Source organism: Sphaerodactylus townsendi, linkage group LG09 (assembly GCF_021028975.2).
Source record: "Sphaerodactylus townsendi isolate TG3544 linkage group LG09, MPM_Stown_v2.3, whole genome shotgun sequence".
NCBI classification, from domain to species: Eukaryota; Metazoa; Chordata; class Lepidosauria; order Squamata; family Sphaerodactylidae; genus Sphaerodactylus; species Sphaerodactylus townsendi.
Window position 1 is genome coordinate 63616416 of NC_059433.1, and position 18567 is coordinate 63634982.

General features: G+C 49.1%; 1 protein-coding gene across 1 annotated transcript in view; it reads right to left on the reverse strand.

The window, feature by feature from the left end:
* LOC125439453 (adhesion G protein-coupled receptor B1-like) overlaps positions 1–18567 on the reverse strand; it is a 218845-nt gene that overhangs the window by 95037 nt on the left and 105241 nt on the right. The window lies entirely within an intron of this gene.

Sequence of the window (18567 nt, forward strand, 5' to 3'; positions counted from 1 at the left end):
ACCACTCGCAAAGTAAAGTGCTAGTAGTGTCTGCAGGAGAAAAAAAAATAAGCACGCCGCAATCTACAAACTCCAGCGCAGCTGTTCCTCGCAGGTAATTTCTCCTTTGCAACCACATGGCGCTCTTTCAGAGCGAAGAGAACACAGTTAGACACCAATCGCATGTTACAGCTGTCATAGCAAACGCAGCCTGCCAGGTCCAGATCTGGAAACAGCAAGGGGCGCCTGGCTTTGCCCTCGTTTCCCCTCCCGCAGACCTCGCCGTTTCTCTGCCAAACACCTCTCCAAAGCCAGCAAACTTTAACTAAACATCCACACTAATAGGATGCTGCGTTCCGGCTGCGAGGGCCTCGGGATTGATTCCCCCGCCTCGTGGTCCCATCTGGAAGGTTTCGTGCGAGGAACTGAAGCATATTTTCTCCCCGTTCTCCCCCTGATCTCCACGACGGTGGGAAATTTTAAGAGGAGAACTTCAGATAATAATGAGCCTGCTCAAAAAAATAGAGGACCCTTAACGCAGAAGCACCTGGATCTCCAGCAGAGTTGGCAATAAGCTCAGCCGAGCGTTGTCAGCCGAGCAGAAACCAGGTGGCGGGTGACGCGTCCCAGGAATCAATCGAACCATCGCAAGACATTTGTAAGGTAAATACGGAGGATCGGGCTGTGGGGGCTTGCTGCATTTTTAAGGCTAGGCAAAAAGACCACATTAAGACCAAATACCTTAGAGAAAAGACCCTATGCCTTAAGGTCCTAGTCTCTGGAGCCGCAGAAAACAAACTTGCTCCCTCATCCATATGACATCCCTTCAGATATCAAAATATGGCTATCATGTCACCTCTTAACCTTCTCTTCACCAAACTAAACATCGGCAGCTCCCTAAGTCTCTCCTCGTACGGCATGGATTCCAGAACTTTGGCCATTTTGGTCGCCCTCCTCTGGACCCGTTCCAGCTTGTCAATATCCTTCCTGAACTGCAGTGCCCAGAACTGTATACACAACAGTTTAGCTGGAATCTCTTTTCCTTTACTTTGAATCCAAATTTGAATTGAGAGGGAGAGATCCAAGAACATCCAACCAAGGGTTCCAACACTGATTTCAACTGGAAACTATAGGCGATTCCGCACATGAGTAAAATAGGTTCAACCCAGTTCCCTGAGAAGGGTACTAACCTAGGTCAAAGCCGTTGTTGTTCCCCACTGCAACCAGCTTGATCCCAGCTCAGAGGGCGGAATCATCCTGTGCCGTTTCGCCGCTCCGTTACGATTGGCTACTGTTCTACGGCCATGTTCCGTCTATCCCCACACACATTATTAAAAAACTGCCACAGGAATGGAGGGACAAAGGTGGCATTTTTTGATTGGCCAGCTGTACGCATGCCCAAAACACTCAGCTGTGATTGGCTCAATGGGGGCCTCCTGGCACCAGAGATTCCGCACTTTACTGGAATCGAGCTGAGTTCGAGCGTGGTTCCCTGAAAAAGTAGTAGTTCTCAACTGGAGTCGGAAATTTGACCGTTACATGGGGCGAAGCTGGTACAAAACCATATCGATCCCAGTGGTTGTGCGGAGCACTTAGGTCGAATGCAGCTCGAACTTCGGTCGATAACGCAAGTGTGGAATCAACCCATGTCTTAGAGGACCATATCAGTATCAGTTTAGGCAGGGTACCCCTATGTTATTTTCATTCAGAAATTTCCAATACAAACCTAGCATGCCCTTCGTTTTTTTTTTAAAGGTTGGCTCAGAATCACCCAGTGCCTACTCAGACGTTCCCAACTGCTTCAGGCATTATCAAAACCATGCATGGAAAGGACAGTACACAAAATTCACAGAGGTTGAAACATGCAACGTTAACACATACAATGACAGCGCCGTGTGTATGTGTTCAAGGATGAGAAATTGGGCGCAGCAGAAGCAGACACAGATACCAAAAGGCAACATATTAATGGAGATCATTTCAGAAGATAGCTCTGTGGGTCTGCAGTAGAATGGTCCTCCTGTTGCTGACTTAAGTGTGACAATCCTCAGAGGAGCTTCAAGGGGAGATTACAATGTGAGAGTTTGCAAACGTTTTCAAAACGTTTCCACTGACTTTGTGCAGAACGGCCCGATTAATCTCAGCTCTGTAAAATTCCGAAGAACGATACCAAAGACAATACTGTCCATGTTACCCAGAGATGTAAACATCTATGTAGCCACAGAGCCACAATATATGATCTTGAACACCGCACTATCTTCTTCCTCAGTTTCCCCTAGCGAGACAGCAACGACGACGATTGGTTTCCCTCTCCAGAGGCTGATTGTATTTTGTGTGAAACTGCCCATACAGTCGCCGTTCCAATTTTATCCAGCAGAGGGCAGTAGTTACCTACATCCAATCCTCACCCAGACATTTACAATGAATACCATGAGTTCTACACATACGAAGCTCATGCAATAAAAACTGCGCAGAGATCACAATATTGCAACAGTAGCGTACAGCTCCTTTCACTGGATGTACGTGTCCAGGAGCAGCAGTGGCGTAGTGGTTAAGAGCAGGTGCACTCTAATCTAGAGGAACCAGGTTTGGCTCCCCGCTCTGCCGCCTGAGCTGTGGAGGCTTATCTGGGGAATTCAGACTAGCCTGTGCACTCCCACACACGCCAGCTGGGTGACCTTGGGCTAGTCACAGCTTCTCGGAGCTCTCTCAGCCCCACCCACCTCACAGGGTGTTTGTTGCGAGGGGGGAAGGGCAAGGAGATTGTAAGCCCCTTTGAGTCTCCTGCAGGAGAGAAAGGGGGGATATAAATCCAAACTCTTCTTCCTTATATGCAAGGGGTGCAGAACAAACCATTGGCAGAGCCACTGTAAGACAATGGGGCCAAATTGCACGTATGTAGGAAAATGGTAGCATGTAATCCCTGCGGTGGACGGCATGAGAATTAACTTGGGCATTTAGGTCCTCTAATGCTATGATGTTTAGGGATGCCAGTTTCCAGGTGGGAGCTGGGGATTCTCCAGAATTTCAGCTCATCTCCACACTACAGAGATCTAGAGAAAATGGACGCTTTAAAGAGTAGGCTTTATGACAACTGAGGTCCCTGGGCTCCATTCCAAAATCTCAAGGAGCCTCCCAGCCAAGATCAGGCAACTCTAATTGATGTCCCAATAAAAACAATTAAGCTTTTCCCACTCGGGCCCAAGCTACATAGAAGAAGAAGAAGAAGAAGAAGAAGAAGAAGAAGAAGAAGAAGAAGAAGAAGAAGAAGAAGAAGAAGAAGAAGAAGAAGAAGAAGAAGAAGAAGAAGAAGAAGAAGAAGAGGAGGAGGAGGAGGAGGAGGAGGAGGAGGAGGAGGAGGAGGAGGAGGAGGAGGAGGAGGAGGAGGAGGAGTTTGGATTTATATCCCCCCTTTCTCTCCTTAGGAGACTCAAAGGGGCTGACAACCTCCTTGCCCTTCCCCCTCACAACAAACACCCTGTGAGGTAGGTGGAGCTTAGAGAGCTCTGAGAAGCTGTGACTAGCCCAAGGTCACCCAGCTGGCGTGTGTGGGAGTGCACAGGCTAATCTGAATTCCCCAGATAAGCCTCCACAGCTCAGGCGGCAGAGCTGAGAATCAAACCCGGTTCCTCCAGATTAGATACACGAGCTCTTAACCTCCTATGCCACTGCTGCTACATAAGATGTTTGGGCTTAGGAAAGCGGGGGGGGGGGGACAACATGCCAATTTAACTGGGTCCATTCCCTCCCCCTCCCCCCCCCATTTCCAGGGCTAATAATAGTTGGGGGCTGCCAATTCTGATTGGGAAAACTGCATGGGAAGGAAAGGTCAAATCCCCCCCCTCCCATGGTTCTAATCCAAAATGGAGGAAATACTCTAGCAGCAATTTACCTGTACAACAGTACATCCTGGATAATATTTACTTCTGTTTTGTCAGTTTATTTATTTCCACGATTTATAGTCCTCCTTTCTCACTACTAGAGTAAGGTGACCAGATTGTCACCTTTGTAAACCGGGATGGGTGGGCGGGCGGCCGCGCGCGCAGCCGCAGGAGTGCACTGTTTTTTGGGGCACTCCCGTTTCCCACCCTGTCACATGGCGGGAAACGGGAGCGCCCCAGAAGGCAGTGCGCTCCTGCGGCCGCATGCACGGGAGGCTGCCACACTGCCTTCTGGGGTGCCCCAGAAGGCAGTGCGGCAGCCTTCCAAAAATCGGGACGGTTCAAAAAACCCACGGGATGCGGGAAAAATTGTTTTAAGGCGGAACTGTCCCGCCAAAAGCGGGACGTCTGGTCACCATATACTAGAGGCAGATTGCACAGAGGGAGTCAATACAATCCACAAAATACCTGAAGGAGTGCCTGCGCCGGTATCAAGAAGGATATTGACAAGCTGGAACGGGTCCAGAGGAGGGCAACCAAAATGGTCAAAGGTCTGGAGCCCATGTCCTACGAGGAGAGACTTTGGGAGCTGGGGATGTTTAGTTTGGTGAAGAGAAGGCTAAGAGGCGACACGATAGCCATGTTTAGGTATTTGAAGGGATGTCACGTTGGTGAGGGAGCAAGCATGTTTTCTCACACATTTACAATCTCTCCTTCCTGGCTGGCGAACTAAATGTTGTATCAACGTGTCTGTCATGTAAGTTTATTATTGCTGCACCCCAATATTCTACAATATTGTTGCTCTTTGGAAAGCGATAATGGTCAGGCAATAACTTCTCGTGGGAACACCTGGACTGTAACAATATTCATCTTTTCCCCAACCCCTTCCAATGCCCTCGTTTTGTTTTGCAGTCACTTTAGTTCCATCCCTACTCTGCCCTGCTTCCTAGTATTAAACACAGAGGTAATCCCAGTCAATCAGGGAATAACTGTGACACCACGTAGCCAATCAGCTTTGACCATCTGATCGTCACATGAGGGCCAGCGAGGGCAACGTAAACCGAGCGAAAAAATATATTGATTTTTAATACTTCTATCTCCGTTTGTGGCTCAAAGCAACTTCCACCCTAATTGAAACAATATCATGGGTCATTTAAAACCAATTAACCCCACCCTGGCGCCTGTAGCTCACCATTAAATGTCCTAGCTACGGAAATGGCTTTCTACACTCTCTTGTCCTCCCCACCCCCGCGTTTCCACAGGGAGTCTGTTCCATACGGGGGGAATCACGAGCAAAAAGGAATTGCCTTTGGTGGATGTCAAGCTGATAAGCTTCAACAGGAAGGGGATGGCCAGAAGTAGGCAGCCAAAGACCCACAACTAGCACATGGATGGTAGCAAAGTGTTAGGGGGATTGTATCTAGTGATTGAGATGCATTCCTAACCCAATGTTACTGCTACAAGATGTATGTAACTTCCTCGCTGCAAGATTTATGTAACCAGCCTGCTATAAGTTATCACTGGTATTCTGGAAAATTCCTTGATCTTTGTTTTATGGCTTCACACACCATGTAGATAACTAGGCTTTCCCCTGACACTTTAGTCTCATGGGAAACAGGGTTGTTTCTGTGGGAGTAAGATACCAAGTGCCTTTATCTCTTCAAATATCAAAATATGGCTATCATGTCATCTCTTAACTTTCTCTTCACCAAACTAAACACCTCCAGCTCCCTAAGTCTCTCCTCATAGGGCATGGATTCCAGACCTTTTACCCTTTTGGTCGCCCTCCTCTGGACCCATTCCAGCTTGTTAATATCCTTCCTGAACTGCAGTGCCCAGAACTGTATACAGAACTGTTTAGCTGGAATTTCTTTTCCTTTACTTTGAATCCAAATTTGAATTGAGAGGGAGAGATCCAAGAACATCCAACCAAGGGTTCCAACCCTGATTTCAACTGGAAACCACGTCTTAGAGAACTGTATCAGTATCAGTTTAGACAGGGTACTCCTATGTTATTTTTATTCAGAAATTTCCAATCCATAACTAGGCTTTCCCCTGACACTTTAGTCTCATGGGAAACAGGGTTGTTTCTGTGGGAGTAGGATACCAAGTGCCTTTATCTCTACCTCTCGCCGACCTTGGGACGCCTCTGCTCCAAACTAAATCTTTTTTCACATTCCTTGGGATACAGGGAGGGGGATTAGCATCGGAATAAAACCGGGTTGCGAAAACCAGGTTCCCCAGAACTGGCTTTGTCCAGCTGGGTGCTTCGATACCTATCAATAAACGCTGCCGATCAACGATACAGAGTCCAATTATTGTCGAAGGCTTTCACGACACAGGATTTGCATTCACTAATACTGTTGCTACTGTGGGGAATGCAGATATGAATACAAATGAAAAATGGCCTGATAACCCCACCTGCAATACAAGGCACTCAACCACACCTTTGCATAGCAAGTTCCTGTCAGAACATGTGTAAATGTTTAGATGAGCAAAATCTAAATGACAGCTGGACCCTCCTTCTAACAGGTGCCGTGTGCAGATTAGGACTGAGTGCACAGCTTGTACCATGTGCAAACCTGATAAGGTGAGGGCACCTGATTGGTACCACTTTTGTATATAGTTAGCACAGACAGCAGAGTGAAGTGTGCCTGAAAACACCTGTGGTCTGGCGAAGCACTTTGTCAGTAGATAGCAATAAATAGAACTGCACTGGTGACTGTGTGTCTGTCAGTTCTTGTCTACATTGAGTCCTGCAAGGCGGTCTACTTCGAGTAAATCTGCTGCTTCAACGGGTTATGGGCCCAGATTCTGCCTTTACTGCACCCAAAACACTTACTGATTGGTTCCTCACCCTGGGACATGGACAATATATTCCCCCACTAAACATTCCCTTCTCACTGGACAGAGTGTGTAATACACTTCTCTCTGCGATACACCTCTGAAGACGCCAGCCACAGATGCAGTGAAACGTTAGGAACAAGATCTATCAGGCCACGGCCACACAGCCCAGAAAGCTCACCACAACCAACTACAGAGTCCACTTGTTGCTTCAAGGCTCAAGACCTAACACAAAGATCCACGACTGGCACACAGGATGTGGAGGATTCGTGGCTAGATAGGCTTGTTTGGTAAAGAATGCTGCAAAAACTCCTTTTTTGGGAAGCCTTTCAGGGTATTGACAAAAACATTCACAGCGAACAGTCAGAAGTTTGGGCTTCCTCGTCTTCTCCTGCCACCCCCTCCTTCAGCAATCCCACACAACAACCGTGCTTCTGAAACGTCATCGTTTGGTTGCTGAGTTGCATCATTGGCGAAGGTCCCGTTTTCTTTGCTATCTGCCATCTGGCTTGCCTTTCTGGAGGAGCCGAAGTTCTGCTGACCGTTCCTTAAGATAACTTTGGTGTGCGGCAGGACAGGGCTATTTTGTTGGCAGGAAAGTCTGCGCCAAGATGTGGGGGGGGGGCTGTTTCCAGAGAGTCCCTCACCAGTCACATCTATTGGTGTCATAGACAGTTCAGGCCAAGATGGGGGCCAAATCTTAATTCTGGACTTTGTTCTCTAAAGAGAGGTTTCTCCAGAACATGTTTCTCACTCCCAATTAATATGCAGAGCATCTAGACATGCTTTTCCTGCGGCTTTGACTGTTGCTACCCAGCTTTGGAAAAGACACACCTGTTCTCCAGCCACAAAGACTATGCCAGGGGTAGGGAACCTGCGGCTCTCCAGATGTTCAGGAACTACAATTCCCATCAGCCCCTGTCAGCATGGCCAATTGGCCATGCTGGCAGGGGCTGATGGGAATTGTAGCTCGGACCTGAGCCGCAGGTTCCCTACCCCAGGGCTATGCAAACACCAGCCTGCCTTAACTCAATCAGCTCTGTGTAGTGGTTAAGAGCAGGTGGATTCTAATCTGGAGAACCGGGTTTGATTCCCAACTCCTCCACCTGAGTGGCGGCGGCTTCTCTGGTGAACCAGATGTGTTTCTGCACTCCTGCATTCCTGCTGGGTGACCTTGGGCTAGTCACAGTTCTTTAGAACTCTCTAAGCCCCGCCTACCTCCCAAGGTATCTGTTGTGCGGAGAGGAAGGAAAAGGAGCTTGTCAGCCACCTTGAGTCTCTTTACAGGAGAGAAAGGTGGGGTATAAATCCAAACTCTTCTCTCTCCTGAGTCTTTTTTTCCCTAGCTGATCCTATCATGCCCATCGTGTCCAACTATCAAACCTTACTCTGAATTGGAATACCCCGAGTTGTAAATTTGTCAGCTCTGCTCCCTGGCTCTGACTCATCTGAATGATACAAGGCCTTTACATCCTGTGTTGTGAAGAAGAAGAAGAAGAAGAAGAAGAAGAAGAAGAAGAAGAAGAAGAAGAAGAAGAAGAAGAAGAAGAAGAAGAAGAAGAAGAAGAAGAAGAAGAAGAAGAAGAAGAAGAAGAAGAAGAAGAAGAAGAAGAAGAAAATGAGAGCATGGATGCAGATGGGAAGGAAGAGAAGGAGTGGTTGTTTTGATTTCTATCCCCCCCCCCTTTCTCTCCTGTAAGGAGACTCAAATGGGTTTACAAACTCCTTTCCCTTCCCCCCACACACAACAAACACCCTGTGAGGTGGGCGGGACTGAGAGAGCTCAGAAGAACTGTGACTAGCCCAAGGTCATCCAGCTGGCATGTGTGGGAGTGTACAAGATAATCTAGTTCCCCAGATAAGCCTCCACAGCTCAAGTGGCAGAGTGGGGAATTGAACCCGGTTCTCCAGAGTAGAGTGCACCTGCTCTCAACCACTACATCATGCTGGCTCTCAACATTTAATGACAACCGTCAGGACTAGATTCAGGGGGTGCACAGCACAGAATGACGATCCAGCTAATCGGATCTCCGGAACTGAGCAAGGGATGTACCGATACAGCTATTTTTTCCCCTGATCCGGTATATTTTGGTCTCCCTTCTGTCTGTCCTGCTGCTGATTATTGTCTGCCGTGCATTTCCGTGTGCTGATTTTGCTCCCTTTCTATGCAACGGACAGAAATAAATAAAACTGAAGAATGTGCGACTTGTATCGGGAAACACTCAGTCAGGCGAAAGGGAAGCTGATCCAAAAATAAAGGGTCACAAGTCTCTTTTCTCACCGGGGAGAGACAAAATTGAAACGGGCGTATTTAAAGCCAACCCGGCAACTTCGGGAGAGTCGGTCTCCGCTCTGTTCTGAGCATTTGGGGATTAGGGGCAACCTCACTTCTCATAGGTAGAGTCGGTCACTCCAGATTGAGACAGTAGAAGAAGAAGAGTTTGGATTTATATCCCCCCTTTCTCTCCTGCAGGAGACTCAAATGGGCTGACAATCTCCTTGCCCTTCCCCCCTCACAACAAACACCCTGTGAGGTGGGTGGGGCTGAGAGAGCTCCGAGAAGCTGTGACTAGCCCAAGGTCACCGAGCTGGCGTGTGTGGGAGTGCACAGGCTAATCTGAATTCCCCAGATAAGCCTCCACAGCTCAGGTGGCAGAGCGGGGAATCAAACCCGGTTCCTCCAGATTAGATACATGAGCTCTTAACCTCCTACGCCACTGCTGCTCCTCCTGGTGATTGGGTGGTAAAGGCTTGAAGGGACCAGAGACAGTCAAAGGCAACTGAAAATGAATGCCACCCAGACATGTGTTAATCACTGGCGTATTTAGGGTGGGGTAAGCCAAAATGCGAGCCCCTTAAACTGCTTGCCTGGGGGTTGCCGAAGGATGCCCTTTTCAAAGCAGCAAGCTGCTGCCACTTAAAGGACTGCCATTAAGAAGCAATGGGTAGACCTGGCCTCCAATTCTTCTTAACAGTGGGTAGACCAGCCCTTTGGAGAGCTGGATACTTGTGGTTTAAAGTAATGGGTAAACCTGGCCTCCACGAATGCCAGGTCTACCAATACTCACAATACTAGGACCAGGGGGCATCCATTGAAAATGCTGGGGGGAAGAATCAGGACTAATCAAAGGAAACCCTTCTTCACGCAACGTGTGATTGGTGTTTGGAATATGCTGCCACAGGAGGTGGTGATGGCCACTCACCTGGATAGCTTTAAAAGGGGCTTGAACAGATTTATGGAGGAGAAGTCGATCTATGGCTACCAATCTTGATCCTCCTTGATCTCAGATTGCAAATGCCTTGGCAGATCAGGTGCTCAAGAGCAGCAGCCACAGAAGGCCATTGCTTTCACATCCTGCATGTGAGCTCCCAAAGGCACCTGGTGGGCCACTGCGAGTAGCAGAGCTGGACTAGATGGACTCTGGTCTGATCCAGCTGGCTTATTCTTATGTTCTTACTTCTTAATGGCAGGTAGACAGCCCTCCAGAGAGTTGGTACCTGAGGCTGAAAGTAATGGTAGACCTGGCCGCTGGGAATGTCAGGATTGCCATTTGCTGGGAGGGGGAAAAGTTGGGGAGAGTTTTGGCTTTTTGCAGGTTTCTGCTTATCTGTTTCCCTGGCCTTGGAACTCTGTGGCTGGGACGGGCTCTCAGACTGGACTTTCACTCCTGTCTTGGTTCGCATGTGGAGATGGGGATTTGCTCCAACATATTATCCACAGTTATGGCGCCCTTTTGCCAGAACTGGCTTCTCCTGTCTTTCTCCTGTCTTCAATAAAATCCTTGAACCCATCAAGGAGCAGCAGTGGCGTAGGAGGTTAAGAGCTTGTGTATCTAATCTGGAGGAACCGGGTTTGATTCCCAGCTCTGCCGCCTGAGCTGTGGAGGCTTATCTGGGGAATTCAGACTAGCCTGTGCACTCCCACACACGCCAGCTGGGTGACCTTGGGCTAGTCACAGCTTCTCGGAGCTCTCTCAGCCCCACCTACCTCCCAGGGTGTTTGTTGTGAGGGGGGAAGGGCAAGGAGATTGTCAGCCCCTTTGAGTCTCCTGCAGGAGAGAAAGGGGGGATATAAATCCAAACTCTTTCTGCTTCTTCTTCTTCTTCTTCTTCTTCTTCTTCTTCTTCTTCTTCTTCTTCTTCTTCTTCTTCTTCTTCTTCTTCTTCTTCTTCTTCTTCTTCTTCTTCTTCTTCTTGGAATGGGGAAATTGACAGGGAACAACGCGTAGGATTTGAGGGGGCGGGCAATTTCAGGGCCCGTCCTGGGCGTCATTTTCTGTAGATATGCCCCGGATGCTAATTCACCTGCGAGCGCAGCTTTAAATGAAATCCATCCAGACGTGTGCAAATGAGCCCCGCTCCCCTGTGAGGAGAACAGCATCTATACCCCATCACGCAATCAGTCCACTTCACACTGTGTTGTAGAGAGAACCGCATCTCGCCATGACATGCCTCTGAAATGCCAACCACAGATGCAGGTGAAACATGGGGATCAAAAACTTCCAAACCACGGCCACGCAGCCCAGAAAACCACAACAACCAATGGATTCTGACCGTGAAAACCTTTGACAATATAACTCGGTGTGTGTGTGTGTGTGTGTGTGTGCAATGTCGCACTGCCAAACTTCACCCTCTGAAGCCGCCATTTTTTTTTCAAGGAGAACTGATTTCTGTATGCTGGGCGGATATTGTCCTCTGTTCCATTTTATCGTCACAACAAACTTGTCAGGTAGGTCAAGTGGAAAGTGTGTGGTCGGCCAACCTGTTGGTCTCCATGGCGATAGTGAACTTGAATCTAACTCTTCTAGACCAAGGATTGGTGCACCCCCCCCCTTTTGTTCTCCTTTTATATCTTGGGTCCTTTTAAAATCAATAGGACACACCGTTCCCCCCCTCCTCGGGAGGGGTTTTAATAAGGGTTTTAATGTTGGATGCCGATAATAATTATTCTATATTTTGTATTTTAAGGGGTTTTAGCATTGATGGTTATGGAGACTCAAAGGGGCTTACAATCTCCTCCCCCCCCCCCCACACACACAACAAACACTCTATGAGGTGGGTGGGGCTGAGAGAGCTCCAAAGAACTGTGACTAGCCCAAGGTCTCCCAGCTGCCATGCGCTGGAGCACACAAGCCAATCTGGTTCCCCAGATAAGCCTCCACAGGTCAAGAGGCAGAGCAGGGAATTAAACCCGGTTCTCCAGATTAGAGTGCGCCACCTGCCACTACACCACGCTGGTTCTCAAACAGTTAACCCTTTTGCAACTGAGTTGTGACAGACACTTGCAAATACCCACATGATGAGACCAAATGTGGGAAGGGAGGGAGGAAAACATGGCACACCGTCCCTGATGGAGAGCGGAGGAAGGAGACGAGGGGGAGGGGGAGCCGAGAGGCTGGGGCTTGCTGCGCGGCCTGCTCCTTGCCTCTTCTTAGCTAATCAGCCCCCCAGAGCAAATGAGAGCGGACAGTTCTGGCCAGCGGCCTCATTTCAACTTCAGGAAGGAGAAAAAGGGAAGCTGAGACGCCAGCCACGGAGCTAATGGCAAGGCACTGCCGCACCGGGGCTCCTCTCCTTCCACAGACCCACAAGGCCTCGTGGGAAGCCGTGCGGTGCAGTGGTTAGAACGTCAGCTTTTGATCCGGTAGACCCGGGTTCAAATCCCCACCCTGCCGTAGGAAGCTCGCTGCGCATTTCTCCCAGCCTGACAAATGAGCACATGAATCTTCCTTATACTGAATCAGACCGTCGGTCCGTCCAGGTCAGCATTGTCTGCACAGGCGGGCAGCTGCTCTCCAAGGCCTCAGGCAGAGAAAGGTCTATCGCATCAGCTACTGCCAGAGGTTGAACTTGGGTCTTTCGCATGCAAAGCAGATGCTCCTTCTCTAAGCCACACCCCTCCCAACTTTTGGTCCATCAAAATCAGTATTGTCTACTCAGGCTGGCAGCCGCTCTTTCTTTCCTTCCTTCCTTCCTTCCTTCCTTCCTTCCTTCCTTCCTTCCTTCCTTCCTTCCTTCCTTCCTTCCTTCCTTCCTTCCTTCCTTCCTTCCTTCCTTCCTTCCTTCCTTCCTTCCTTCCTTCCTTCCTTCCTTCCTTCCTTCCTTCCTTCCCTCTCTCTCTCTCTCCCTCCCTTCCTCCCTCCCTCCCCTTTCCTTTCCTTGTAAGAAAGAGCCTGCTGGATCAGACCAGAGACCATCTAGTCCAGCACTCTGCTACTCACTCGCTTTGGGAGCTCACGTGCAGGATGTGAAAGCAATGGCCTTCTGCTGCTGCTGCTCCCGAGCACCTGGTCTGCTAAGGCATTTGCAATCTCAGATCAAGGAGGATAAAGATTGGGAGCCATAGATCGACTTCTCCTCCATAAATCTGTCCAAGCCCCTTTTAAAGCTATCCAGGTGAGTGGCCATCACCATCTCCTGTGGCAGCATATTCCAAACACCAATCACACGTTGTGTGAAGAAGTGTCTCCTTTTATTAGTCCGAATTCTTCCCCCCAGCATTCCTTCCTTCCTTCCTTCCTTCCTTCCTTCCTTCCTTCCTTCCTTCCTTCCTTCCTTCCTTCCTTCCTTCCTTCCTTCCTTCCTTCCTTCCTTCCTTCCTTCCTTCCTCCCTCCCTCCCTCCCTCCCTCCCTCCCTCCCTCCCTCTCAGTGTCTCACTGATTGTGCATTGCTGCTCTGCCGCACAGAGAGGGAACATTTCCTTCAGGGCAGAGATTTCTGTAGTGACAAACTCTGCGTTTATGGCCCTGCAGATCCCCAAAGCCCCCAGTTAGTGAGAACAAGGAAATCCCAGTGTTTTCCCAAGCTTTGGGGGTTTTTTAGCTCTTTTTGGTCTCCCCCAACCTACTCCTCATGGGCATTCCTGAGGGATTTGCAAAAAGCACAAAAATGTCGATATAGCAGAGAAATATCAATATAGCACAGAAACAGCAATATAGCGTAGAAATATCGATATTAAAAAAAATGAAGGGCTTTAAAATCAAAGCGGCCAATCTTGCAAATGACTGGAAGTAACTCAGAAGGGGGGGCAGGCAAGCTGCGCAGCAGGCCATGTAAACAGAGGAACAGGAGGAGACCCCACCATGACCCCACGGCACAGCAAGAGCCCCAAGGAAAACACTCCGTGCATAACAAGCTTCTCTCTCTTTTTCCTTTTCAAATTTTGTAGAGCATTGAGCATGGGCACTTTACTGCAGCGTTCAGTCCCTCTGTTCCTTCCTTCTTCCTTCACAGGAGCAGCAGTGGCGTAGGAGGTTAAGAGCTCGTGTATCTAACCTGGAGGAACCGGGTTTGATTCCCAGCTCTGCCGCCTGAGCTGTGGAGGCTTCTCTGGGGAATTCAGATTAGCCTGCGCACTCCCACACACGCCAGCTGGGTGACCTTGGGCTAGTCACAGCTTCTCGGAGCTCTCTCAGCCCCACCCACCTCGCAGGGTGTTTGTTATGAGGGGGGAAGGGCAAGGAGATTGTAAGCCCCTTTGAGTCTCCTGCAGGAGAGGAAGAGGGGATATAAATCCAAACTCTTCTTCTTCCTGTGGAATGGCCACCCTCCAGAGGTTTGCCAGGAGCCTCCTACTCTCTTGGAGTTTTGGTGCCTGGTGGAGACTGCCTGTTCACCCAGGTGGTTGGCTGACTCCTCCCCTGGCTGACCCCTCCCTTTTTGCAGGTGGGTGAGGTGGGTGCAGGTGATTTCAGATTGGGGTGCTGTGTGGTTTCCGGGCTGTATGGCGGTGTTCTAGCAGCATTCTCTCGTGACGTTTCGCCTGCATCTGTGGCTGGCATCTTCAGAGGATCCACAGATGCCAGCCACAGATGCAGGCAAAACGTCAGGAGAGAATGCTGCTAGAACACGGCCATACAGCCCGGAAAACACAGCACCCCAGTGATTCCGGCCCTGAAAGCCTTCGACAATGCATTGATTTTAGATTGTTTTTAAGATTTGGTTTTATTGTGATGTGACTGTTGTGATTTTTATTGTTGCGTGGTTTTAATTGTAACCCAGCCGGAGACTGTGACAGAGAATAGTTGTAAATGAATAGAATAAGCTCTCAATAATTGCCAAAGGCACAGCTTCTATGGCTACCAATCTTGATCCTCCTTGATCTCAGATTGCAAATGCCTTAGCAGACCAGGTGCTCAGGAGCAGCAGCAGCAGCAGAAGGCCATTGCTTTCACCTCCTGCAGGTGAGCTCCCAAAGGCACCTGGTGGGCCACTGCGAGTAGCTGAAAGCTGGACTAGATGGACTCTGGTCTGATCCAGCTGGCTAGTTCTTATGTTGTTATGTTCTTATGTACTATCGACACTGGAAAAGCAGGCACTTGTAGGGGAGAAACATTAAGAGAGAGGCCCTTTGGAACGTCTGCGTGGGCTTTGAGAGAAGTCTCTGACATCTGGAAAACAGCTGCAATTCTAGATCTCCAGGGCACTCCTGGATATTGGCAACCCGACTTCCTCAACAGATCCTGCACTGTCTTGCGGGAAAAGGAAAAGCCAAACAGAGCCCGATTGTCTCCTCCCCCCCCCCCCGCCGCCAAGCAACGGATCGTCATCTCTTGCCACCTCCGCCCCTGCGATCTTCTCCATCTCCTCGGCTCATGTCACATTTCTCAGCTCAGGATTGGTGCTAACAAGCCGAGGAGTGGTGCTATAACACGGGGCCCGGAGCAGCGAGGTTTCCATGGCATTCCTAGCACCTGCAAAGAGTGACGAAGCTTTCCGAGAGTCACTACGACATCCTCGCAAGAAGCATCCCTCTTACAAACCCCCCCCCCCCCCGCAAATGTTCCTGCAACGCATCATTCTTGGCTGCAGCAATGGCTCAAAGGCTCTGAAGCTCCCGTCCCTGCCATGCGAAATGTGGTCACCCCCTTGGGTAGAAGGGAGTGGCCTTCAATGGCAGAAAAATCCAGAAGCGCAAGCGGAGTGCATGCAGGCATATTGAGCTGGTGTTGAACAGCGACCCCAAAGATCAACAAGACATAAAAACGTAAGAACATAAGAGTTTAGCTGCATCAGACCAGTGGTCCATCTAGTGCAGCCTCCTGCCTCACCCAGTGGCCATGTAGTTCCTGTAGAGCAGGGGTCTTCAAACTATGGCCTTCCAGATGTTCATGGACTACAATTCCCATCAGCCCCTGCCAGGATGGCCAAGTGGTAGGGATAATGGGAATTGTAGTCTATGAACATCTGGAGGGCCACAGTTTGAAGATCCCTACTCTAGAGATTTAACCAAGGCCAGAGAGTTCAGGCCTTCATAAGAACATCCCAAGAGCCCTGCTGGATCAGACCAGTGGTCCATCTAGTCCAGCCTCCTGTCTCACCCAGTGGCCATGAAGTTCCTCTAGAGATTTAACCAAACCCAGAGAGTTCAGGCCTTCATAAGAACATCACAAGAGCCCTGCTGGGTCAGACCAGTGGTCCATCTAGTCCAGCCTCCTGTCTCACCCAGTGGCCATGTAGTTCCTCTAGAGATGTAACCAAGGCCAGAGAGTTCAGGCCTTCATAAGAACATCACAAGAGTCCTGCTGGATCAGACCAGTGGTCCATCTAGTCCAGCATCCTGTCTCAGACACTGCCCAACAGGTTCCTCTGGAAAGCCAACAGGGAATAGAGGCTGAGGCCTTCATAAAAACATGAGAAAAGCCCTGCTGGATCCATTTAGTCCAGCCTCCTGCCTTACACAGCGGCCAACAAGGTTTTTTTCTGGATATCCAACCACAAGGCATAGAGGTTGAAACCTTCAATGATGGTGGCTCCTGCCACTGGGCTGAGATGAAGGGCCTCTCTTCATGAACTCCTTCAAATCAAAGATTCTGTGACGGTCAAATGAACTTACTGGCTTCATCTGTGCATGAGTTTTTTGACTGCCTTAAATATTTTGACTGCCTTGATCCTCTTTGATCTGACATTGCAAATGCCTTAACAGTTCAGGTGCTTGGGAGCAGCAGCCGCAGAAGGCCATTGCTTTCACACCCTGCACGTGAGCTCCCAAAGGCACCTGGTGGGCCACTGTGAGTAGCAGAGTGCTGGACTAGATGGACTCTGGTCTGCTCCAGCTGGCTCTTTCTTATTTTCTTATGTTCTTATCAAGCAGAAAGGGGGAAAGTTTCTGATCAAACGAATAGCTAAATTGGACCCCGTTCCTGACGTTGTGAAATTAAGGTTGCTTCTTTAACGGTCTAAATCAAAACTGCATAGTAGATGTGGCCAAATTCTGTTTGGCCGTTTTCTGTCACAGTTTTAACAAATGGATGTCCGGCCCCCAGGCTGTTAAACTCAAATAAACTATGAACTATGAACGAATCGATGACAGCAGGCTTCCACGGCCGAACAAGGGATTCAAAACCCCCATCCTGATTTCACATCCTGATCCCTACACCCCCATGCTTGCTTTAACCTACTTGATCCGGCAAGTGCCGGTTGGCATCTGAGCACCCTTTTGTGGGCTTCCGTCCCTTCAGCCGTTGTTCCTTAGCAACTCTGTCCGCCTTCGGCAAAAAACCCCACACGTTTCTCCCTTCAGCGTGCTATTTTGAGCTGACATTGTGCTCTCCGGAGTTTGCGCTAGCCACGCGGGCAAATAGCCGGGAGCTGCTAGCCCAGACACCCAGGGGTTGAACAGCAATTTTGTAGAGCTGAGCTGAAAGTGGAAATGGTTCGCTCACAGCTGTATTTATCGGCATTGAAAGACACCTGCTCTTTTGGCAGGATTTTTTTGGGGGGAATGAAAGTGTTTTTGGGGGGAATGAAAGTGTTTACTTGCCACACATGAAAGTGTTTACTTGCCACAAGTAGGCACCCCTGTTAACATCTGTGGATCCTGCCGTCCCTCCCCTCTTTTAGGGGATTGGTTAGTAGGTCGCCTCTTATTGTATTATTTATTGTATTTGATATTAATACGCTGCTTTTAATGGGGTTTTAATGATTCAAAGACTATAGAGCCATTTTATTATGATTTATTTGATGATTTGAGATTTGTTGATTTTATTTTGTGCTCTATTTGTATGTTCATGTTCACCGCCCTGAGCCCTTCGGGGGAGGGCGGTATATAAATGTAATAAATAAATAAATAAATAAATAAATAAATATAAATTTGCCCTTATATTTCTCAATGGCTAGGTTGAGAGTCAGCATGTTGTAGTGGTTAAGAGCAGGTGGATTCTAATCCGGAGAACCGAGTTTGATTCCCCCACTCCTCCACCTGAGTGGCAGAGGCTTATCTGGTGAACCAGATATGTTTCCCCACTCCTACTTTCCTGCTGGGTGACCTTGGGCCAGTCACAGTTCTCTCAGTACTCTCTCAGCCCCACCTGCCTCACAAGGTGTCTGTTGTGGGGAGAGGGAGGGAAAGGAGCTTGTAAGCCACCTTACAGGAGAGAAAGGTGGGGTACAAATCCAAACTCCTCCTCCTCCTCCTCCTCCTCCTCCTCCTCCTCCTCTTCTTCTTCTTCTTCTTCTTCTTCTTCTTCTTCTTCTTCTTCTTCTTCTTCTTCTTCTTCTTCTTCTTCTTCTTCTTCTTCTTCTTCTTCTTCTTCTTCTTCTTCTTCTTCTGCCGCTGCTGCTGCTGCTGCTTCTATCATGTGACCAATTTACACACTAAATCTGATTCGCTTGCCCTCTGTGACATCAGCTCATAGCCAAATGGGATTGGCAGCACAGTATCTTAGAACTGCCGGTCCACGTGGTCCACTGGGATCATTCCACGAAGCCCTATAAAAACCCGAGGGAAAGCTGTGGGGGAACCCCCCCCCCCCCGAAACATCAATTGGAAGAACAAATATTGTAATTGCGATTGTGACTATTTTCAAAGAATGCTTGGGTTGGCCGTTGTGGGTTTCCGGGGCTGTGCGCCTGGTTCTTCCTTCC